Below are 26,327 nucleotides of genomic sequence, written 5' to 3' on the forward strand. Positions count from 1 at the left end.
CAGGTTCACACGGACACGAGGTTCCACAAGTTTTCGCACATGCAGAGATACGCCAGGACTCTCACAACACAAGCTCGGTTTCACTCCGAACAACCCTGCTCTCAACCTCTAGAGAGCGCAAGCAATACAACACACAGTGGACATAGGGTATTACGCTCCGGCGGCCCGAACCACTCTAAACCTGTTGTGTTCATCGTGTTCTTCCACCGAGATTGGGCTAATCCTAGCTAACCCCGGAGTACTCACCCTCTGGGTTTAGGCGGGTGCACTACACCACCCGGCTGTGGGTTTGCACACCACGACATTTGGCGTGCCAGGTAAGGGGTGCTTGGCTTTCGCTTGATCATCGGCTCGGCATCACCATGTTTCAGGTGGCGAGCGCCCGGGGGCCAGAACTCGCGCGGCAAGCCCCTGCGTCAGCAGGATGGCGACAGGGGGTCATGCTCTCCCAGCTCGTCATCAAGCAGGTCTGGGGGAGCACAGCTTCAACAAATCCCAGCTCGCAGCATACCTCACTCATGTGAGGAAGCCCGCTCCTGCGGAAAGCCGACTCCGGTCGCACCAAGCCCGCTCCGGCGAAAAGCCGACTCCGGTCGCACCAAACCCGCTCCGGCGGAAAGCCCACTCCGGTCGCACTAAGCCGACTCTGGTGGCTCTCTTCGATGTTAAGCCGGCTCCGGTCGCACCCCCGACTCTACATCTCTGTAAGTCCTACCCTTAGAGGCCCAGCAGGGAATAAAATCTTTTCCTTTGTAACTAGGTAGTACTTCCGTGTGGTCCAGTCCGGTGAGCCTCCCCCGTGGAGGGGTCCGGACCTCTGCGAACCAGGTTCGCCTCTAAGGATGTTACATTCCAATTTCAATCTACACATTCTGTTTACGCTAACCCCCACGTGGCTTCTTACTCTTGTGCGGTGATTGTAGTCCGAATTGAGCTGGCTAGCTAGTGACTTAGCTCGAGACTCCTCATGGAAGAGAGGGGTTCGGACCCCTGGGAACCTGCAGGTTCAGGGAAGCGCACTCATTCTCCGGGGAGGTCCGGAGCCGTGTAGCCGCTTAGTCTGGTTCCGTACCCTAAGCCTGCACGCACCACCTCCTGTGAATGAGTGCCGTAGTACCTAGAACTGGAAACCTGGAGGTCCGGACTTTCTCTTAACCTAAAGGCCGGCCCCTTGAGCTCTGTTCACTGAACCTAGCTGTCTATCTCAAAAAATTACAGCCAATAGGATTTGGGACCTGTGGGCACGCTACTAAGCATCTACCTTGAGTCAAGTGCAGGGCCAAACATGATGATGCAGCAGGTGACCCAAAGGATGGACGACGCAGGACAAGACCCTTGCGGCGCGCACCGCTGGGCGCCAAAAGCAGCCAAGTTGCTCACAGCAGTGGCCCCTACCTGCGGGTTCGTTGCCTCTCCCGAGGCGGGCCCGGGGGCCTCTGTCGGTACCCTGCAGCTGGGGTACCCACTCCTACTGTGCCAAGACTCGCGTAGTTATCCGTAACTACGCCCAAAAGAGCTGAGCAGCCGGACCCCTAGGGTCCGGCTCCATCTCACCGGAGCAACGGTGCCGGTCCCGGACCCGCTTCCCGCTCGGGGACGGGTCCGATGTGACCACTTGTCCCAGAGGTGGAAATGCTTAGCACCTGTGGCCACGGACCCGGACCCCCGCAGGTGGGTCTGGGACCTCCACGTGCCTATCCGGACCCCCGTGAGCTCTCGGCTCAGCTAGCTGCTCGGGAGGGGTCCGGAGCCACCACGTGTCACGTAGACGCGGGCGCGGGCGCAAGCCTTCTGCTAGAAGCTCCCTCACCCACCCGCATTAAGTGGGAGCGGTTGAGGCGTGCTCTGCTGCCGCTGGGCACGGGGCAGCTTTTGTCAGTCCACACTGTGGATCGCCAGCCCTCCTGCCGCATTAAATGCTGATGGTTGGGGCGTGCGCTGCCAGAGCAGGGCATCGTATACCCACTCACGGGTTGGACAGGCGTGACATGACAACACGGTAAGCCCGCCTGTTTCCAAGGCGCCTCGTCAGTTACCAAGGCAAGCATTAAAGACTCAGCGCCGCGCGGATGGGCCTCATGATGAACAGCTACTAACTGGAGCAACAGTGCACGCTGCTATAGCGGACTGAGTCAGTAGTTCGGCGCTTCATCATGACCTCGACGCGCGGCTCCAGAGGCTAGACTCTACTCCGACAGGATAGCTAAAGACCATCCCTGGTCAGAAGCTACGCACGAAAGCCGACGACAAGATCTCCGGATCTGAGGCATTGAAGGCCAAAGTGTAGTTTATAATACATCGCCGGGCCCACCTGTCGGGGCCCCCGCTCAGTGTACGTGCTTCCCTTGGACATATAAAAGGGAGAGCACGCCCGCTAGAACACAGGTTCACACGGACACGAGGTTCCATAAGTTTTCACACATGCAGAGACACGCCAGGACTCTCACAACACAAGGTCGATTTCACTCCGAACAACCCTACTCTCAACCTCTAGAGAGCGCAAGCAATACAACACACAGTGGACGTAGGGTATTACGCTCCGGCGGCCCGAACCACTCTAAACCTGCTGTGTTCATCGCGTTCTTCCACCGAGATTGGGCTAATCCTAGCTAACCCCGAGTACTCACCCTCTGGGTTTAGGCGGGTGCACTACGCCACCTGGCTGTGGATTCGCACACCTCGACACATTATATGTCATGGCTTCGGTTATTCTTCCTCGTCGCCCTATTGAAAATCATCGAATTTGTTTCTTTTTTTATATGAATCGATATGGTAATTTTAGGAATAACTTTGCTCGGAGTTAGCCGGTCAACCAAACAAGCTCTACCCGTCTACATGGGTTGTTCCTCATCTACGCGGACCAGATCTAAAAGAAAGGACTACACGCAAGGCGAGCGGACTACTTACAAGCGAACAGAGTATGCACAACTATCGAGCGGACAACTAAGTACATGTGAACGGAGTACCCACAAGCGAGCGGACTACACACAACTGAAGAACACATGCATCACAATTACCTAAGAAGTTCAGCTCCTAGCAATACCAAGAAATGGAGTGAGCAGCTGGACGTTGACAATCTTCGCTTCCTCAGCCAACAAGTCCCTCTCCAGCTGCGCTGGTGATGCAGCAAGCAAAAGCAAGACTGTGAGAGGAGAGCGCGTAGGAATGAAGTGAGTGCCTTGGCATCTTGGCTCGGTGGGGGTATTTATCGATAGGCTCCCTGCTAGCTCTCGTGATGTCACGATGTTCACGTGCTCGCCACTCAATAATTTCCCAATATTGCTGCTAGGATAAACCATCTAATTTTTGGCTGGATATTCATTTCACTTCGCCTTATTATAGCAGTAAACAGCTCATACTCCATAAAATTTGATAATTTTGTTTATTTTTAAAAGAAACTGAAAAAAATGTATCCGAAAATCTGTAATACTGCCAAATTAAAGGGACCATATTCATTATATGCCATGACTTCAATTCTTCCTCATTACTCCACTGAAAATCACCAAATTTGTTTATTTTTTCATATGAATGCATATGGTAATTTTAGGAATGACCCAGGAAATGAAGAAAGTAAATAATTAAGTACTATGCCATCATCTTTGAAAGGAAGGACTACAACCAAGGCGAGCAGAATACGCATAACAGTATCTCCAGCAGTTTGGCAAATCGAGTTGTCATTTTTGATTTTTGGCAAAAACGTTAAAAATACTCCTCCAACAGTTTGGCAAAAGACTTGGCAATTTTTGGCAACTTGAGAAAAACCAGCCTCCAGCGCGTAAATATACGCGCGCGGCGCGCGGTTGGCATCGTGGTTTCTAGTCAGGTGGGAGGGTGAAAAAAGAAATAAATAACAGAGAAGGGTTCCTGATTTAAGTTTTCAAGAGGTGGAAGGGCATAAATATAATTTTGTTTTTCTCTCAGGGTTCCTGATGTAAGTTAGATCTGAATTTGGCAAGTGAATTATGCCAAACTGTTGGAGATAAGCTCTTTTTTACTTGGCATATCTTTTTAAAAGTTAGCAAAACACAAGATATGACAAGTAAAATATAGCAAACTCTTGGATATGCTCTAAGCAAACAGAGTAAGCACAACTAGCGAGCGGACTACAAACTATATGTGAACCAAGTACGCACAATTGAGCGGAATACACACTATAAGTGAAGAACACATGCCCGACGAATATCCAAGAAGAGCAGCTCATAGCAATACCAAGAAATCGAGTAGAAACTAGATGTCGTCAAACTTGTTCGCATCCTCAGCCAACAAGTCCCTCTCCAGCTACGCCATTTATGTAGTAAGCGAAAGCAAGACTATGAGAGGAGAGCGTGCAGGAATGAAGTGTGTGCCTTGGCATCCTCGCTCGGTGGTGGTATTTATGGATAGGCTCCCTGCTGGCTCCCGTGGTGTCACACTCTTCATGTGCTCGCCACTCGGTAGTTTTCTAATATTGCTTCTAGGAGAAACCATCTAATTTTTGGCAGGATATTCATTTCACTTTGCCTTATTATTGTGTAAACAACTCATACTCCATATAATTTGATAGTTTTGTTTATTTTTAAAAGAAACCAAAGAAAAAACGTATTTGAAAATTAGGAACCCAGCCAAATTAAAGGGACCACATTCGTTATGGCTTCAATTCTTCCTCATTGCTCCATTGAAATTCAAAAATTTGTTTATTTTTTCATATGAATACATATGATAATTATTTTAGGAATAACCCAAGAAATAAAGAAAGTAAATAATTAAGTATTATGTTGTCAATAAGGAACTTCCTTATCCAAACACCTTCCTTCGCAGCTTCAGAAGCTGTGATGTATTCGGCTTCTGTCGTAGAATCGGCCATCGTCTCCTGCTTGGAACTCTTCCAGCTAACAGCACCACCATTTATAGTAAACACGTAACCTGATTGGGATTTTGAATCATCTTTGTCAGTTTGGAAGCTAGCGTCGATGTAACCCGTTACAACGAGCTCTTCCTCACCTCCATAGACCAAAAACGCATTCTTAGTTCTTCTTAAATACTTAAGAATGTTCTTCACAGCTGTCCAGTGACTCTCACCTGGATCAGACTGGTATCTGCTTGTAACGCTTAGAGCATAAGAAACATCTGGACGGGTACTTATCATTGCATACATAATAGATCTAATTGCCGAAGCATATGGAACTTTGCTCATGCGACCCCACTCATCAGTTGTCGTAGGACACTGACTCTTACTAAGATGTATGCTATGTGACATAGGCAAGAACCCTTTCTTCGCCTCTTCCATGTTAAACCGTTTCAACACTTTGTTGATATAAGTATCCTGTCTTAATCCTATAAGTCTTCTTGATCTCTATAGATCTTGATGCCCAGAATGTATGCTGCCTCCCCTAAATCTTTCATTGAAAAACTATTTTCCAGTGAAGTCTTTATGGACTCAACCATAGGAATATCATTTCCAATCAGCAATATGTCATCCACATACAGGATTAGAAATGCAACAGAGCTCCCACTTTCCTTCTTGTAAACACAAGCCTCTTCTTCGTTTTTAATGAAGTCAAACCCTTTGACTACTTCATCAAAATGAATGTTCCAACTCCAAGATGCTTGCTTCAATCCATAAATGGATTTACGAAGCTTGCATATCTTTCCAGCATTGTTTGGATCGACAAAACCCTCGGACTGCATCATATACACGTCCTCGGTCAGATTTCCATTAAGGAAAGCTGTTTTGATATCCATCTACCATATCTCGTAATCGAAATATGCAGCAATAACTAGAATAATCCGAACAGATTTAAGCATCGCTATGGGCGAGAACGTCTCGTCATAGTCAACTCTTTGAACTTGTCGAAAACCTTTTACAACAAGTCGAGCTTTGTGGATGTGAACATTTCCATCCATATCTTTCTTCTTTTTATAGATCCACTTGCACTCTATGGTTTTGACACCATCAGGTGGGTCAATCAAGTTCCAAACTTGATTTTCCCTCATGGATTCAATATCGGATTCCATGGCTTCTTGCCACTTCACGGAGTCAGGATCTACCATCTCTTCTGCATATGTCGCAGGCTCATCATTGTCTAACAATAATAATTTTCGTGCTCGGCGGAGCCTTGCCAACCTTCGTGGTTGTGGTAGTGCATCCCTTGCCATAGGCACCTCAACTTGTTCAGCTACATTAGCGTCACTTGTGTAACACCCCGGGTGTTTACACAGTATTTTAATTAGGTGCCTGCACAGTAATTGTGTAGGTTTGCTATACTTTGTGTGCTCGATTTAAGTGAAAAGGGTCTTTTTGTAATTATGAAAGGTTATAAGTGTAATTATGATTTTATGTAAGGTCCTTTATAAAGTTATTTGTGTTTATAGCTTTTATGGAGGGTGTTTGTGCAAAATTTCAGTGCATTTATTGCATGGCATCAAATTTTGCTTGAAGGTCTACATTTGAAGTGAAATTGCTTTGAAAAAGACAAAATTCCTAGAATTTAAAATCCCTCTTGTGTTTTCAAATTTAGCTCTCTATCCTTTGGTCAAATAAATTTTTGCACAACATCAAAGTTGTAGCTCTTGAAAAATTGAACAACTTTCATGTTGGGCACTTTTTCATTTGAGTTTTAGTTTAAAAGTTATTGCTTGTTTACAGAAAGGTCCCTGGAACTTTTGGAAATTGCAAAATCGCCCTTATGACCATCTCCCCCTCCCTGCTCTGCTTCTCGCCGCCGGCCACCGATAGCGCCGCCGTGGAGCGCCTTCCCGGCTTTCCCGGCCATTACTTCGCCGTGCGCTGGCTTCCACGCGTCGCCGGCGAGCTCCTCCCCCTCCTATTGCCTTTATGGTGATGGTTTACGCACTTGAGCCGGGATAATTTAGGCGGTTCTGCCACAGCTGGCATCAGAGCTACAAGCATATACCAGAGGTGTTGGAACCTTAAAAATTGCTTTCCATATAAAATGGGAACCATAAAGAATTTCGGAAAACTACGTTGGATTCGTTAAGAGTTGTGTTTAGAACGTAAAGTCCTAAGGAATTTATGGGAATTACTAGGTGGTTAGTTTTGTATGGTTTATGTTATCTGACTTCCAGCACTTTATATTTTGTCAAACCATACTCACAAGCAACTCTTAATTCTTGTAACGACGCACCTACGTGAGGTAAGATGGTAAGGATCCTCAGTCAGCTGAGGGAGTCTGACCTTCCCGTCGGTGATGCGAGCCGAACGCTGCCCTCAAGCAGTGGCTTACTTGAGGTGCTTCCAATATACCGACTATTAGTTGACTATATTGGGAGTAAAGTGTACTCAGTCAGCTGAGGGAGTCTGACCTTCCCGTCGGCGATGTGAACCGAACGCTGCGCTCAAGCAGTGACTTACTTGAGCTGCTGCCAATATACCGATCTCGGTCGACTATATTGGGAGTAAAGGAACTCGTGAATACGCCACTAAGTAGCGTATGTTAACGTTGGCCATACGGCGGAAATTGTATGGCTGCCGCTTCTATAGTGAGCGGTAATGTCTGGGAACGCTTTCATGGGTGCTGGCATGAAAGGTTCATTGGGGTTATATATTTATGTTCTGTCAATCTTATGCAGGTACGCTAACCACGATTCGATAAGATAAGAACGGTTAGAATGTATCGACTAGCTATATAGGGAGAGCCGTATTTATGTATGCCACCGTGCTAACCACGTAAGCCCAACGATAGTTGGCAATTGTTTATCTTGTGAGGAACGAACAGGACGTGCATGCATAATTGGTTAATGTTTGATTGGTTCATAATAGTTGAAGTTGCTACATGAGCTTGTTAAAGAATTTCTAGTATGAATCCTTATAAGATAAGTGTTAGTGTGCTTAAAACATGAGTGAGTGAAATTTTGATTTTAGGAGCATGCTTGTTAAATGCTTAGACCTTCTTGGTTGAAAAATATGGTTTCAAGTCATGCCTTCCTCCTAAGCCCCATCTTGTTGTTATAAGGATCTTTTCATTCCTTAGAATCTCAAATGATGAACCAGTACCGATTGTGGTTTATTATTCTTTGAGTTTGGAATCATATCATCTTGTGAATTAGAATCACATTTGTTTTACCGCAGTCTTCTTAAAGCTTTATTTGAGAAGTCTTGAGATAATTGTATTACTCACATTTGAATCCTTTTTGATTCAGATGGCGACTTGTTCCCAGATCTTTTGGGATGAGGAGGGAAATGCTCATACCGATTGTCTGTACTGGGAGGGTTTTCCGAGGATTTTTTGGGATTCACTTCGTATCTTCCACTACCCAGATCCACCCCAGTACACGGGACGCCAGTTTTCGGAGGATGGAATTAAGAAGAACAGAGTTAAGATGATCATTCCTCAGCACCCCACCTTGGAGTGGCCACCAATTGAGATTGAGGTGATTGGGTATCGTCTTGTGGATGCGTTTGAGAAAGCAGCTCTCAATGCTATCACCACTTTTTGTGAGCACCATCCTGAGGAGGTAGCAGCATATCCTATTGGTTTGTTTCCAGCAGTCAGTGCTGGCAATGCAGAGTGGCTGTTCAGGGTCACACACTTTGGGCACTTGGTTGGTGATGTAGCGGATGAGACTATTGAGGCAGTAGTCAGATATATGAATGCCCAGTCTCACTACCAGATACTTCAGCAGCGACACATGGACCAGGTGATAGACTTGGCCCAGAGTTTTCAGCGAGGCCTTCGTCTGAAGGATATTCAGATTGGGGGACTTCAGGATGCCGTTGCTGGGAGGGATACTGCTATTGCACAGTTTGAGCATCAGGCTATGGAGTATGGTGCTGAGATAGAGCAGCGCAACACAGTTATCGGTTTTCTTCAGGCGCAGGTGAATGAGCTGCAAGCAGATTGGGCTGACGCTTTAGCACATGTTGGTATGCTCCAGGAGCAACTAGATGCCCCAGCTGAGCCTGCAGCAGCAGAGGAGGACCCAGAAGAGATTGAGGGAGTATCTGACTTAGATTCAGAGCACGCACTTGCTGAGCCTAACCCTCAGCCGGACGACTCTTCTTCCGGCAGTGCCTCTTCTGTGGGCAACCTCGACGACTTCTAGGCAACTTAGACTTGTCCTAGATAGTTGTGTTCTCTTGTTGTATCATATGTATATAGGGAAGATGTTTTTGTAAAATAGCCTTAGGGAGGAGTACCACTTGCTGTATTATATGTGGTAAGGTTAAGCGATGTTAGGTTGTAAGAACAAGGCTGCTTTGGATGTAATATAAGTAGCGACTACCAGTTTGGAAATCATAATCTTTCTACTTAGCAAATCTCTTTATTTGTGCATTTTCACGCCGTTTGATGAATACAAGAGGTTGCAAATTTTTGTGGCATATGTGCTCATCAAATGTTAGCATGTTGAATCTGTGAGACTAAATTTTAGTCCAACCCCTTCTATGATCTCTGTTATTTAGCAACATAGCACATAGCGATGAAGAGCGAATTGATAGATTATTTCCTTTACCCTTTGCTCTCAGCATTGAGTCTCTATGCGATGGAGCATGAAGCTATCTAGCAGCTGACCAATTTTGATTTTTGTGGGTTGCACATTTATGTGTTGTGCACATTGTGCTACACCGCATCTAGTTACATTTTTTGCTGATTTGGTTTTATCCAAATGTATGATCATTGCATGTACCATTGATTTTGGAAGCGAGAATTATGTATCTAATGGATGTCTTCCATGATTACAGATGGTTGGTCATACACGCGGAACTCCTGATGGCTTCGGTGGTGAAAATGGCAGTGGATCTCAGCAACCACCGCCACCCCCGTCGAATCTGGCCGAGTTAATGGCCATGCAAACATAGCTGCTTCGCCAGCTAGTCCATGGGCAACAAAATCAGCCACGCCAACAGTATGGAGGAAGGGAGGCACAACCAGCGGGTTACCAGGAATTCTTTGGTACCCAACCTCCACTTTTCAGCAAAGCTGATGACCCATTGGATGCCGATGCTTGGCTTCGTACAATCAATTCCAAGTTTGCTTTGTTAGCGGTACCATGTATTGATGCGAACAAGGCCCCCTTTGCCGCCCAACAGCTTCGCGGTCCTGCACGTATATGGTGGGATAATTATTGTGAAATGCAGCCTGCTGAACATATCATATCTTGGGAGGAATTCAGAACTGCATTCAGATCACATCATATTCCGGAAGGACTAATTGAAAGAAAGTTGAATGAATTCTTGGCTCTAGATCAGGGAACCCGCACTGTTCTTCAATATGCACAGACCTTCAATCATCTGTGCCAATATGCGGGCCATCATGCTGATACTGATTCCAAGAAACGTGATCGTTTCCGTCGTGGCCTCAATACTAAGCTCAAAGAACGTTTAAACTTGGTTCAGCCCAATACCTATAATGAGCTGGTTAATATGGCCATTACACAGGAAGATTGTATTGCTGCACATCATGCTGAGAAAAAGCGGAAGGCACCAACGGGACCCTCGAGTGCCCAGCCACCGAGGTATCGCCTGGTGCAAAATACTCCACCAAGGCCTCCACGAAGAAATGCCCCAGTGGGTAGGTTTGTCTTTAGGCCGCCTCAGCAACAAGGAGGATTCAGACCTCCAGTGCCTCAGCAACAGCAACAGCAGCAGTTTAGCCCAAGGTCGAATGCCCCACAGTTCAATAGTGGGAATAGTAATAATCGATGTTTCAACTGCGGCAGTGCTTCTCATTTTGCCAAGAATTGTCCACAACCCAGAAGGAATAATCCAGGGCAAAACTCTAATCACAACAACAACAACAACAACAACAACAAGGGCAAGGGCAAGAGGCAAATGGTGCAAGTCCGGCAAGGGCGAGTTAATTTCACTACTCTTGCAGACCTTCCAGCAGGAGCACCAGTTATGACGGGTACTTTCTCTATCCACAATAAACCCGCAGTCATATTATTTGATTCTGGTGCAACGCATAGTTTTATAAGTGCCAAATTTGGAGCAAGATTAGGATTGGATTTTTGTCATACTAAGGGATCTTTTATGATAACAACCCCTGGTGGGAAGATAGCTTCCAATCAAATCACCAGATGTGTGCCAATTAAGCTGGGTAGCAAATTGATAAAGACAGACTTGATCTTGCTAAATTTAGAAGGCATGGATGTTATTCTAGGCGTGAATTGGATGACTACACATAAAGTACTATTAGATATCTCTTCCCGAGCTATCGAGATAGATTCACCACATCAAGGAGCCACCATACTCTATCTACCACAACGAGAGTACATTAACTCTTGTGCTTATACCGCAAAAGAAATTAAACTTGAGGATATCCCTATTGTGTGGGAGTATGCGGATGTATTTCCAGATGATTTACCTGGAATGCCTCCTGATAGAGACATCGAGTTTGTTATCGAACTTCAACCCGGTACCGCCCCTATTTCTAAGAGGTCGTACCGAATGCCTCCAAATGAATTAGCAGAATTGAAAGTCCAACTCCAAGACCTTCTTGACAAAGGTTTTATACGTCCAAGTTCTTCACCCTGGGGATGTCCAGCCCTGTTTGTGAAGAAGAAAGACAATAGTTTGAGGCTATGTGTTGATTATGGACCACTCAATGCGGTCACTATTAAAAACAAGTATCCTCTTCCCCGCATTGATATTCTGTTTGATCAGTTAGCTGGAGCTAAGGTTTTCTCTAAGATTGATCTTCGTTCTGGCTACCATCAAATAAAGATCAAGCCTTGTGATATTCCAAAGACTGCTTTCTCTACCAGATATGGACTATATGAATATTTGGTTATGTCTTTTGGTCTTACCAACGCCCCAGCATATTTTATGTACTTGATGAATTCAGTCTTCATGCCGGAGCTGGATAAATTCGTCGTGGTTTTCATTGACGATATCTTGATCTACTCCAAGAATGAAGAAGATCATGCTGAACATTTGCGTATCATTCTCCAATGATTACGAGATCATCATCTTTATGCCAAATTCTCCAAGTGTGAATTTTGGTTGGACAGTGTGAAATTCTTAGGTCACACTATCTCCAGTGATGGTATATCTGTTGATCCAACTAAAGTACAAGAAGTGATGGATTGGGAATCTCCTATTTCAGTTCATCAAATTCGCAGTTTTCTTGGTTTAGCTGGATATTATCGTCGATTCATTACTGATTTCTCCAGAATAGCCAAGCCTATGACGGAGTTATTGAAGAAGGGAGTGAAGTTTGTTTGGAATGATAAGTGTGAAGAAGCTTTCCAAACTCTCAAAGCAAGATTAACTACCGCTCCAGTATTGTCTACACCGGACAGTACTAAACCTTTTGATGTCTATTGTGATGCATCGGGTACGGGACTTGGTTGTGTGCTTATGCAGGACAACCGGGTTATCTCTTATGCATCAAGAGCTCTCCGGGATCATGAGAAGAATTATCCAACCCATGATCTAGAGTTAGCAGCTGTTATTCACGCTCTTAAGATTTGGAGACATCATCTTATGGGAACTCACTGTAATATTTACACTGACCATAAGAGCCTCAAATATATCTTTACTCAAGCTGATCTCAACATGAGGCAGAGACGCTGGCTAGAGTTAATAAAGGATTATGATCTAGAAGTGCACTATCATCCAGGAAAGGCTAATGTGGTTGCGGATGCACTCAGCCGCAAGTCACAATGCCATTGTCTATCTGTAGAACCATTCAATGAAACTCTATGCCAGGAAATGATGAAGTTAAACCTAGAAATGGTACCTCAAGGAAGTTTGAACCATATATCCCTTGAGCCTACACTTCATGATAGCATCATCATGGGGCAATTACATGATGAGGGTATCAAGGTCATCAAGGAAAAGTTATCACAAGGTGAAGCAAAGTATAAATGTTTCAGAGTGGATCATAGAGGAGTTTTATGGTTTGAATCTCGACTAGTTGTACCCAAGAATCATGAGCTTAGAAAGCAAATCCTTGATGAAGCACATCTTTCGAAATTTTCGATTCATCCCGGTGGTACCAAGATGTACCATGATCTCAAACAAAATTTCTGGTGGACTCGAATGAAAAGAGAGATCGCCAGATATGTTTCTGAGTGTGATGTCTGTCAAAGAGTTAAAGCTAGTCATTTGAAAGTAGCTGGTACTCTCCAACCTTTATCTATTCCATCCTGGAAATGGGAGGACATCAGTATGGATTTTATCGTTGGTTTACCCACTACTCCTCATAAGCATGATTCTGTTTGGGTAATCGTTGATAGACTCACCAAGACCGCTCATTTTATTCCTGTACACACCACTTATTCTGCCAAGAAGTACGCAGAGATTTATCTCGATCAGATTGTTCGTTTACATGGCATTCCAAAGACGATTATTTCTGATCGTGGGCCTCAGTTTATAGCACGTTTCTGGGAGCAAATGCAGGAATCCCTTGGAACAAAATTGATTCGTAGTTCAGCTTATCATCCACAAACAGATGGGCAAACTGAACGAATCAATCAAATCCTTGAAGACATGTTGAGGGCATGTGTTATTCAATATGGCAAGAATTGGGTTAAGTGCCTAGCACTGGCAGAGTTTTCTTACAATAACAGTTATCAATCCAGCTTGCAAATGGCACCATTTGAAGCATTATATGGTCGAAGGTGTCGAACTCCTTTGAATTGGTCACAAGCTGGGGAACGCAAAATTTTTGGGCCAGATTTAGTCTCTGAGGCAGAGGAGCAAGTCAGAGTTATCCAGGTTAATCTTAAAGCAGCCCAATCAAGACAGAAAAGTTATGCAGACAAAAGAAGAGATCCTTTACAATTCGAGGTAGGAGACTTTGTATATTTGCGAGTATCTCCTACTAAAGGTGTTCAACGCTTTGGCTTAAAAGGGAAATTAGCACCCCGATATATCGGACCATTTGAAATTATCGAAACTTGTGGACCCGTTGCCTACCGACTTCGTCTTTCATCTCAGTTTGCCGCCGTTCATGATGTCTTCCATGTATCACAACTTCGGAAGTGCACCAGGGTACCTACTGAAATCCTTGAACCACAGGATATCGAGATTGAATCCGATCTATCTTATACGGAGTATCCAATCAAGATTCTTGACACAAAAGAAAGAAGTACTAGAAGGGAGAAAGTTAAAATGTACAAAATCCAGTGGAATCAGCATACTGTAGAAGAAGCTACTTGGGAAACTGAAAATTTTCTCCAAAGAAACTTTCCCGACTTTCTTAGAACCAGTCCAGGTACCAAGTCGTTGCACCCTTTTCTTACTATAATCTCGGGACGAGATTCCTGTTAGGGGGGAAGGCTGTAACACCCCGGGTGTTTACACAGTATTTTAATTAGGTGCCTGCACAGTAATTGTGTAGGTTTGCTATACTTTGTGTGCTCGATTTAAGTGAAAAGGGTCTTTTTGTAATTATGAAAGGTTATAAGTGTAATTATGATTTTATGTAAGGTCCTTTATAAAGTTATTTGTGTTTATAGCTTTTATGGAGGGTGTTTGTGCAAAATTTCAGTGCATTTATTGCATGGCATCAAATTTTGCTTGAAGGTCTACATTTGAAGTGAAATTGCTTTGAAAAAGACAAAATTCGTAGAATTTAAAATCCCTCTTGTGTTTTCAAATTTAGCTCTCTATCCTTTGGTCAAATAAATTTTTGCACAACATCAAAGTTGTAGCTCTTGAAAAATTGAACAACTTTCATGTTGGGCACTTTTTCATTTGAGTTTTAGTTTAAAAGTTATTGCTTGTTTACAGAAAGGTCCCTGGAACTTTTGGAAATTGCAAAATCGCCCTTATGACCATCTCCCCCTCCCTGCTCTGCTTCTCGCCGCCGGCCACCGACAGCGCCGCCGTGGAGCGCCTTCCCGGCTTTCCCGGCCATTACTTCGCCGTGCGCTGGCTTCCACGCGTCGCCGGCGAGCTCCTCCCCCTCCTGTTGCCTTTATGGTGATGGTTTACGCACTTGAGCCGGGATAATTTAGGCGGTTCTGCCACAACTTGTAGAGTCTGAACCTATTGGCTCATCTCGAACTTCTTCGAGTTGCACCGTTCTTCCACTTTTCTCTTCTTTGAGAAACTGTTTCTCTAGAAAAATACTGTTTCGAGCGACAAACATTTTACCCTCGGATCGGTTGTAGAAGTAGTGCCCTAAAGTTTTCTTTGGGTATCCCACGAAAATACACTTATCCGATTTGAGTGCAAGCTTGTCAGACTGCAGACGTTTGACAAATGCTTCACAGCCCCAAATTTTCAGAAAAGACAAACTGGGACTCTTCCCAGTCCATATCTCATATGGTGTCTTAACTACGGATTTAGATGGCACCCTGTTTAATGTGAAAGCTGCTGTTTCTAGAGCGTAACCCCAAAACAATAACGGTAGATTCGACTGGCTCATTATTGATTGAACTATGTCCAACAGAGTTCGATTATGTCACTGAGACACACTATTTCTCTGAGGTGTTCCAAGCGACGTAAGTTGTGGAACAATTCCACAACTCTTTAGATGACTGCTAAACTCGTGGCTCAGATATTCGCCTCCACGATCAGATCGTAAAGCTTTAATTTTCTTGCCACACTGATTTTTAACTTCATTATGAAATTCTTTGAACTTTTCAAAGGTTTCAGACTTATGCTTCATTAAGTAGACATAGCCATCAGTGAAAGTTATGAAGTATTGGAATCCACCTTTAGTAGTCGAGCTCATTGGTCCACACACATCATTATGTATGAGTTCCAGTAAGTCTGATGCTCTCTCTGAAAAACCTGTGAATGGCGTCTTGGTCATCTTGCCTAGCAAACAAGCTTCGCATGTCTCGTATGACTCAAAATCAAACGAAGTTGGAAGTCCATCCGAATGGAGCTTCTTCATGCGTTTCTCGCTTATATGACCGAGATGACAATGCCACATGTAGGTAGGATTCAAATCAGCAAGCCGAGGCCTTTTAGCATTAATATTACAGACAGGCGAATCATCAAGATTTAAAACAAATAGCCCATTCACAATGGACGCAAAAGCCACAAATATATTATTCTTAGAAATGGCGCAACCATTATTTTCACTCGCAAAAGAATATCCATCCTTCATCAAACATGAAGGAGACATAATGTTTCGACTCAAACTAGGAACAAAATAACAATTACTAAGCTCCAAGACAAATTCTGACGGTAGGTGAAGTTGCATCGTCCCGACGGCCACAGCAGCAACTCTTGCATTATTGCCGATGCGAAAGTCAACTTCTCCTCTTCCAACTCTTCAACTCTTTGTTAGTCCCCGGCAGTGCAGTTGCGAGAACCTCCTCACGTACGGCTCGTCCTTGTGCAGCAGATGCGGCACCTCTAAGGTATCCACATGTACGGGAAGAAGCATCGCGCTCTGGACTACTAGATCCGCGAGAGCAACCTAGGGCTTCGGCGCACAGGAGGGGCGGCAAACAAGAGGGGGCGGCGGCCAAGGATAAGGGCTAGGGTTAGACCCCTTGGGCGCCCCCCCCCCCCTGCTTTTATAGCTCCTAGGGGCGCCCCCTAGGTGGGCTCCCCTTGGGCCCCACCTTAGGTGCCCCTTTTGGGCCTGACGAGGTCTATTAGTGCACCAAAACCCAGTCTAACTTGGATCTCATCCTTATCAGGCTTCTTTCCCTTTGATTGTGTGATCATATGGGCTCACATGCGAATAGACACGACCCAATAGTAGATAGCGGCCTCTAGCAAGACATGTCAACTCCTATACGCACGCAAAGATCATATCAGACGAGCCGTCACAATGTCATATACATGTTGTTCTTTTTGCCTCACGATATTTAGTCTTGCTCTAAGCTGACCTCTCTTTCTCGATGACGTGATCCAGATCCTTGATTAACTCTTAACCTTTGCATGGCCATGCACTTCTTGATCTGAATCACTTGAGGGGCCCAGAGATATCTCTCTCAGGTAGAGAGGGGCAAATCTCATCTCGACTGTCCATGTCTCACAGCATGTTTCTTGGCAAACTCGAAAACCACCTTTATAACTACCCAGTTAAGGAGTAGCGTTTGATGGCTCCTAAGTAAGTCAATTCACATCTTGAGTATATGCGACAATCTTAGGTCTAAGGACACAATGTACATATTGTGTAATGAGAAATCACCATCTCTTATGTTGAGTCTGTTCAGTCCATGATCTGTGAAACATAGTCATCAACTAATACACGTGCTAGTCTAATATTCATGAGTGTCCATGCATGAACTTCCACTAAGAACATCTTTAGAATATCCATACAAGTAAAGAGTTTCACAAATAATTCACATAATCGTTAATCAATACAAGGTACTTTTTATGGATATTCAATGAACACTTTATTAATCATGAATACAATCAAATATGATCATCTCTATGATTGCCTCTAGGGTATATTTCCAATATATACAGTACTGATACCTGACGTGGCTCCGGTCTGACAACAAGTCCCTCTCCAGCTGCGCTAATGATGCAGTGAGCGAAAGCAAGACTTCAAGAGGAGAACGTGAAGGAATGAAGTGAGTGCCTTGACATCCAAGCTTGGTGGGGGTATTCATGGATAGACTCCCTGCTGGCTCTCGTGGTGTCACGTTGCTCACGTGCTCGTCACTTGGTAATTTTCCAATATCATTGCTAGGATAAACCACCTAATTTTTTTTAGAATATTCATTTCACTTCGCCTTATTATAGCAGTAAACAACTCATACTCCATAGAATTTGATAATTTTATTTTTTTAAAAGAAACCAAAGAAAAAACATATCCGAAAATTCGGAACACTGCTAAATTAAAGGGACCACATTCATTATATGACATGGCTTCAATATTGCTCCATTGAAAATCACCAAATTAGTTTATTTTTTCATATGATCCATATGGTAATTTTAGAAATAATCCAAGAAATGAAGAAAGTAAATAATTAAGTAGTATACTATCATCTTTGAAAGGAAGGACCGCACGCAAGGCGAGCAGACTACGCATAAGTAAACGGAGTATGCACAACTAGCGAGTGGACTATGCACTATGTGTGAACAGAGTACGCACAAGCGAGCGGACTGCACACTACAAGTGAAGAACACATGCACGACAAGTACCTAAGAAGATCAGTTCATAGAAATACCAAAAAAATGGAGTGAGCAGTTGGATGTCGACAATTTTGTTCGCTTCCTCAGCCAACAAATCCCTCTCAAGTTGCGCTGGTGATGCAGTGAGCGAAAGCAAGACTGTGAGAGGAGAGCGTGCAGGAATCAAGTGAGTGCCTTGGCATCCTAGCTCGGTGGGTCTATTTATCGATAGGCTCCCTGCTGGCTCTCGTGGTGTCTCGTTGTTCACCTGCTCGCCACTCGATAATTTCCTAATACTGTTGCTAGGATAAACCATCTAATTTTTCGTAGGATATTCATTCCACTTCGCCTTATTATAGCAGTAAACAACTCATACTCCATAGGATTTGATAATTTTGCTTATTTTAAAAAGAAATCAAAGAAAAAACGTATCTGAAAACCCGGAACCCTGTCGAATTAAAGGGACCACGTTCATTATATGTCACGCCTTCGGTTCTTCCTCATTATTGCTCCATTGAAAATCACCAAATTTGATTATTTTTTCATACGAACCTATATGGTAATTTTAAGAATAACCCAAGAAATGAAGAAAGTAAATAATTAAGAACTATGCTACCATCTTTGAAAGAAAGGACTGCACGCAAGGTGAGCGGACTACACATAAGCAAGCGGAGTACGCACAACTAGCAAGTGTACTTCACACTACATTTGAACCAAGTATGCACAAGCGAGCGGACTACACACTACAAGTGAAGAACACATGCACAACAAGTACCTAAGAAGAGCAGCTCGTAGCAATACCAAGAAATGGAGTGAGCGGCTGGATGTCGACGATCTTGTTCGCTTCTTCAGCCAAAAAGTTCCTCTCCAGCTGCGTCGGTGATGCAGAGGGCGAAAGCAAGACTGCGAGAGGAGAGCGTGCAGGTATGTAGAAGTGAGTGGCTTGGCATCCTGACCCGATGGGGATATTCATCGGCATGCTCCCTATTGCGGGCTCTTGTGATGTCACGCTGTTCACAATATTGTTGCTATTATAAACCATTTAATTTTTAGCAGGACATTCATTTCACTTTGCCTTATTATAGCAGTAAACAACTCATACTCTATAGAATTTGATGATTTTGTTTATTTTTAAAAGAAATCGAAGAGAAAAACGTTGACCCGGAACCCTGCCAAATTAAAGAGCCACATTCATTATATGCCATGGCTTCAGTTCCTATTGAAAATCACTGAATTTGTTTATTTTTTTGGAATAATTCCTAACGTTCGTTCGGTGCTAAAACCGCCAAAGCCCTCCTGGTCGCTTCAAGTGTGCTTTGAGCCATGCGCTCGAGCTCCAGGCAAACATAGCATTCAGATTTCTTCCCCATCAATCACCACCTTTCTGTAATCTGTGTGTCAGTGTGTGCCGGACACTCTCTTTCAGTTCGTCAGTTCAGCTACGTTTCTTCAGACCAACCCTGCACGGCTGCGCCTCGCTGGTGTTCAGATTTCAAGTGTGTGACTCCAACGAGGTCCCGATCGAATCCGCAATCCCGTGCAGTTCACAAATCAATCAGATTAGCTAACACGAACTACTTCGGATGATGTCCAGTTTTGCCTAGTACTCCCTCCATCTGCCACCCATGAAATGAAACCGTCCAAACTTCCACTCCCCGATTCAGCAGGCGGCAGCTAACCTGAGCCTGAGCTCCCGTCACGACTCGCGCCGCCAGGCCAGTTGCCGCAGCCCCGCAGCTAACCTGAGCCTGAACTTGTAACCGGGAGCTTCCTACTCTGCCCAGAGAGGCCTTGTACCTGTAACCTGTGTGTGCTGAACTTGTAACCTGGCCTCCATTGTCCATAGACCATAGCGGTCCTACCTGTACGCTGTACGCACTTTTAACAGTGGAAATTACTACACACTTTTCATTGTGCCAACTGCCAAGCAACAGTCTTTCTGATATGCTGTTACCCGACCACTTTTCTAGCTAACACGGTGAGGGATGCAATCAGAGTAAAATGAAGCTTCTGTTTAACAGCAATCTACAGCTTTCCATGGCTGCAGGGACTGCAATAGAGTTAAAATTTAGGAGTGTCGCTTACTGACAGGCAATTTCAGGAGAAGTAGTACAGATTCCAACAAAATACTTCGCAAATCCTCGATCCAAACGGGGCCACTGCAACAGTCTGCCTCGACAAGTCCAGGCAGCTAGGCGCAACAAAATAATAATACAGCGATCAGGATGTCATAGTCCAAAATAAAATTTATTACCCGACGACAAGTTGCCGTTCATCGTTAAATGGCCAAGCACGGGACAAGTACAACAGCATACACATTACATGTTGCTAGCGCACCAATCTAGCCCGAAGTTATGTTCCTGTCTGGTGCCTTATTCTCTTTGCCCTAACACATGCATGCCCATTTGCCGGACAGACTGACGAACTGTCCACTTCAGATGACGCTGTGAAACGGAAGAAGAGTTGTAGGGTGTGGTTGTATGTTCCAAGCTCATCTCCTTTGGTAGGTTGATCTCCAGGAAGTACAGGCTGCAAACACAAAATCACATGATAAATACTAGCATACTGCTGTCCAAGGTAGTATAGGTTACAGTATAAGCGCTAATCCTGTATGAAAATGCAGTATTCTAGCACTAATGCTCCAAAGATCCCAAGCTATTGCAATAGGATATTATGAACGTTGCTGCAGACTTCATTAATCCAGGTTAATATACTAAAACTTTTGTTATATGTTAGCATTGTAAGACTACATGCAAGCCAGAAGATCTCCTCCTCACTAAAGAAGCATGAGTTTAGCACTGTTAATTCCCATGAAGCACTTAATACACAAATAAAAACATACCAGTAGGCAGCAGTGTGTGGCAAGATCATGTCTGGACCGCACGTCCCTGGACCTGGAGGTCTTCAGGTTCAGGTTTCATCAGCTGAGCCATCTTGAGGCCCTTCACTACATCTGGCATGGTCGGCCTCTTCCATGGCTCATCAGCAGTGCATTCCAAAGCAACAGCAAGCACACGCACCATCTGTTCCCGCCACAGACCTGAAGCTGGTAAAAAAGGATCAAACAGCTCACCCTCCCGACCTGAGCAATCATCCACCGCACCCAGTCAATAAGATTCCCACCCCCTTCTTCCACCTCTTGTCCTGTAGGTGGCCGCCCGGTGAGCACCTCCAGCATGACAACGCCAAAGCTGTAGACATCCCCCTTGGCAGTGCATTTCATTGTAAGTGCATATTCTGGGGGGATGTAGCCAAGTGTGCCAGCAACGATGGTGCTAACATGAGTATCATACGCACTGATTATTCTTGCAAGGCCAAAGTCAGAGATCCTCGGTTCCATGTTCTCATCCAATAGAATGTTGCTCGACTTCATGCCCCGATGGATGACATGGGGAACAAAGCCATGGTGGAGGAACATGAGCCCGCGGGCAGAACCAAGGCAGATCCTGAGACGGTCAGGCCATCCAATTGCTTTAGGAGTAGTATTTCCTCGGTCCCTCAGCCACATCTCAAGGCTCCCATGATGCATGTGTTCATAGATTAGGAAACACTCATCACCACAAGCACAGTAGCCAAGTAGGGGAACAAGGTTATGATGCTTCACCTTTCCAATGGTCTCCATCTCAGCAAGGAATTGACGGTCACCAAGGAACTGGTGGCTACCATAAAGCCTCTTTATCGCGACTCTCTGGCCTTCAGGGAGCGCTACCCCATAGACAGTTCCAAAGCCACCATGACCTATGATGTGCACTGCATTAAAATTATCAGTAGCTTTCAGGATATCATCTATGGTAAACCTCAGCAGTGCATGCTCAAATGTAGCAAGATTGATGCTCAGAGGTTCCCTTGAGCTTGACTCGATTGTAACCCTGGATTGACTGGCAGTGACAGGTACAAGGGGCAATGGCCTGTTTCTCAACAGCTTCCATCTCAGAAAAAGCACCAGAAGAACCACAGTGACAATGGTGACAGTGACACAAATGCCCAGTACTCTTAGAATTACATAAGGGCTATGGCCCCCCTTACAGTTGACACTATCAGCAGCACAAATGCCTGATGCATCACAATCTGATAAGCAATGGAAGCCATCATTGTTGCCAGAGAAATTGACGAAAGAGATGTTTGGTATATTGCATATACCACAAGGGATGTCACCACTGAAATTATTCTTTGAGATATCAAGATAGCCCAAAAAACTGAGATTGGACAGTGCTGATGGTAAACTTCCGGTGAGGCTATTGTTGTGGATATCGAGATAAGACAGTTGTCTGAATTTTGAGATAGACTCATCTATGCTCCCTGAGAAATGGTTATTGCTTGCATTGAACAAGACCAGTATGCTCGATGATTCTTCATAACCAGTACAAGATAACGGGATTTTATCAGACAGGTTATTGTTACTGACATCTAAACGGTCCAGGGTCTTGCTGCATAGTAAAGATTGGGGTAGAGTAGCCATAAATGCATTACTAGACAAGTTTAAAACAGCAATGTTGGGAAGAATGCGGCCTATCTCAGCAGGAATATTACCAGTTATGTGGTTATTAGACAGAAAAAGGCCTTGCAAGGTGAGCAATGGCACAGACCAAGGAAACATAGGTCCAGCTAATGCATTTAAAGAGACATCAATAATTCTAATATTCTTCAGCTCACCAAGCTCTGCAGGAATAGATCCATTCAGCAAGTTACCTTGCAGGTGTAGCTCCTCCAGAATAACACAATTCTTGATCGCTGGTGGGATACGACCAGTCAACACGTTATATGAGAGATCAAGTAAGCCATGATGTTGAACATACTCTAAGTCAGGATGAGTTGGGTTCGTGAATCCCCCACATATCTCAGCAGGAATAGAACCAGAGAGCTGGTTGTGAGACAAAACCAAGCCAGTGAGCGAAGTCAACTGCGATATGGATCTCGGGATGGGTCCGGTCAGATTATTAGAGCTCAGGTTTAGCATGACTAGGTTTCTGCAGTTGAAGAGCTCTTGCGGGATGCTCCCAGATAGTCTATTCCCATCAAGAGATATTTCTGTCAAATTCCTTAGTGCACCAACTGCCGGTGGGATAGGTCCTTCCAAGCAGTTACTGCCTATTTTCAACATCTGCAAGCTGTGGAGTTTACCAATGCTGTCACCTGTCAGGGATATGGCCAGTAAGCATATTATTGTTGAGGTTCATTTCCAAAATGGTTGATGATTCAAACAACTTGCCGGGCAACACTCCTGTAAATCTGTTGTAAGACAACTCCAATGTTTTGAGCGGTAGCTCCGCCAGGTATTCAGGTATCCCACCATTGAAATTGTTACCTTGCAAATCCAGATGAACCAGGTTCTTGCATCCCTCGAATGCCTCCTCGATACTCCCCGTGAGATCGTTACAATGCAAGTCGAATGTCTGCAGTAACTTGGCTTGACATATGGTGGGACGTATAGAACCACTGAACTTGTTGTTTGCCAGGTTTACAGAAACAACATTTCCCCATTTTTGAAGCCAATCACTAATAGGACCGGACAGTCGGTTATCTTCTGCTTCAAAATGGACAATAGCCTCTAAGCCTGCAAGCTCTTCAGGAATACAGCCAGTAAAGCCATTAAACGACAGACGTAGAAAAGTAAGCTTCTTGCAGTTACCAAGTTCTTTGGGTATGCTCCCTATGAGCTTTGATTTCCTTGCAATCAGGGTGGCCAGATTCCCCAGATCACCAACAGACGCTGGGAGTTCCGAATCGAAGTAATTGCCAGATATATCAAGTTCCTTTAAGCTTCTAAGGCTACCAATTGACCAAGGGATGGTGCCTGATAAGTTGCATTGACACAGAGAGAGTTTCTTTAGGTGCTTCATGTTACCAATATCTTTTGGAATCCCTCCAGCGAAATTGTTGAACCCCAAAGATAAATGCTCAAGCATTTTTCAGATGAGTGATCTCATTCGGTATTGGCCCCACCAAACTATTTGAAGAGAAATCAAGTGTCTGCAAGTTCTGCAATGCACTTATTCCAGGAAATATTGATCCAGTGAGCTTATTCTTGCTTGCATCAAGGTAGAAGAGCCGAGTCAGATTTCCAAAAGATTCTGGTATCGATCCATTGAATCTGTTCTCGTGAAAGCCCAGGACCTCTAGGTTCTTCAGACTGCCCAGCTCCAGAGGAAGTTCTCCAGAGATGCTGTTATTGGATATCAATAACTTAGTGAGGTTCTGAAGATGAGCAATGGCAGGGCTCAATTGTCCAGATAATCTGTTTCCGTCTAGCTCTATTTCCTTCAGCATCTTCAAATCATATAACGAGAAAGGTATGGGCCCAGTAAGCTCGTTATTGCTCAAGTCCAGGTACTGGAGATTCTGCAAATCTCCCAGAGCTTCTGGAATCATACCAAATAAATCACACCTGCTTAGGTCGAGGCAACCAAGTGACCGGAATGTCATGATGCATAATGGAAAAGGGACACGGAGTGGCACAGATGACAGTTCTATGGCCACAACAGTGCTCTGTCCTTCACAAGTTATACCCGTCCAGTTGCATGGATGAGTTTCTGAATTAAACCAGTCCCGAAGGAAGCCTTTTGATTCAGAGACTGCATGCCTCAGAGCATATAGATTGTTTATATCAGATTCAGCGAAAGCAGAGGTAGCAATGAAGCTGACGAATAGGATGAACAAGCTGACACTATTCTGCAAAAAGGAAAGGTGATGTTAAAACTTAAAACATAAGGTATCAATGCTAAGGTACAATCGAATTAATATTCAAGTATCAGAGTTCTGAGCAAGCATCAAAGCGACAAAACCACCAACCAATGAAGAGCACAGGCAAGCTGACGAAATAAAGAATTTGCAACGAGAACGTTCTAGCCTAGATGCAATAAGAAATCAAAAGGTATTTAAGTTTGTCAACTGTTGAGCTACTTTTTGTCTTAGTTACAAAGCAAGAAAAGCTCAACCGATGGAGCCTGATTTGCAATGCCAACTGCCTCGTGCTCATTAAGGGTTTATATGAATCGGCTTTCAGAAAGCAGCTTCGTTGGATTTGTATGCACATGCTAAATTAGTGATGGAAAACTATTCCATCTACTCTGCAACCTTACCAGGAAAAAGAAAAGTCTGCTTGACCGATGACCAGTCAACTGTAAATTCGATCTTTTATAACCCGCCAAATTTGCGACGCGATCGACTCACCCGGTGCCCCAGCACCAGCACCGGCCCGCCCGCGGCGCCGCACCGACGGAGCAGGCCGAAGCCCGCGCTTCCGCGCCACCTCCACCCCCAACGTCACCTCGACACCGCCAGAAGGACCCATGAAGGCGGGGAGGCAGCGGCGCGGCGAGACGAGGCGGTCGCTGGGCGGAAGAAGGATAACGTAGTGGGTGGCGCGGCGCAAGGAAGCTTCTGCGGTGTCCGCCGGAGGGCGGAGATGCGCGAGCGCGGCGGCGGCCATCGACCGGCGGCGACTAGGCAATGGCGTTACACGTGGGCCCGGTTTGGGCTTGGCCCGTGGGCCGTTTGGATGTGGCTGGAGGAGTGATTTTGAGCAAGTCTATTTGGACGACGACAGAGACAATGAACGGCCCCGCCGCCCCGGTCTGGTCCAGCTTGGGATGGGTGGCTCAGAAAAAAAAAACCAATTGAGATTGGAAAGGCTTTTTTCACTTGGTAGTTGGTACTAATATTTTTGAATAACCACTCAAAAATGTTTTTGAGTAACACTAACGAAGGACCACGGCGAGCTAGGAGTAAAAAGAAACAAACTGCTGTTGCAAAAAAAAGAACAATACCAATAAAGCTTGTAGTCAAATACCCAATGCAAAGAAGGATTGTGAACCTAGTACCTTCGGAATCATGTTTTTTTTTCTCTCACACTAAATCAGTATCAGTCACCAACCACAGTCAGCCAATAGTATTTTTCTCTCATAATAAATCAACACCAGCCCCTGAGCTCCACAGCAATGTAGAAGGTTCAGGTTCAGCAATCAGAACTTGAGCAATAGGATGATCTGTCAACGAACAACCTGTGATAACAAAAGGAGGAAAATGTTGTTAGCACTTTAAAGTAGTGCTAAAGCATTATTAATAATCAAATAGGTAAAGTAATAAGAGCTCCACCATTCCAATGCCGCAAAAGAAGTGGCAAGCCGGATTGACAAAAGGGTAGTTTTCTCAAAGGAAAGAAACGCTCTAGAGTCAAGACCATTGATAGCCAGTCAAGTAAGATAATCAAAGCTTCATGTGTAACTCTACTATTGCAAAAGAAAAGGATCTTAAACATGAACAGCTAGTGGGTCTACATATACAAAGTTGTCAGTGAAAAACTGAAAATACTTTTTTCGTAAACATGAACAGCTAGAGGTTTGAAAAGACT

General features: G+C 44.6%; 1 pseudogene; it reads right to left on the minus strand.

Annotated features, from left to right (window-relative positions):
* Window positions 1-20,203: 20,203 nt before the first annotated feature.
* On the minus strand, window positions 20,204-25,406 carry LOC120652229 (annotated as a pseudogene).
* Window positions 25,407-26,327: the final 921 nt, after the last annotated feature.

Source organism: Panicum virgatum, chromosome 1K, assembly GCF_016808335.1.
Source record: "Panicum virgatum strain AP13 chromosome 1K, P.virgatum_v5, whole genome shotgun sequence".
Taxonomy (NCBI): Eukaryota; Viridiplantae; Streptophyta; class Magnoliopsida; order Poales; family Poaceae; genus Panicum; species Panicum virgatum.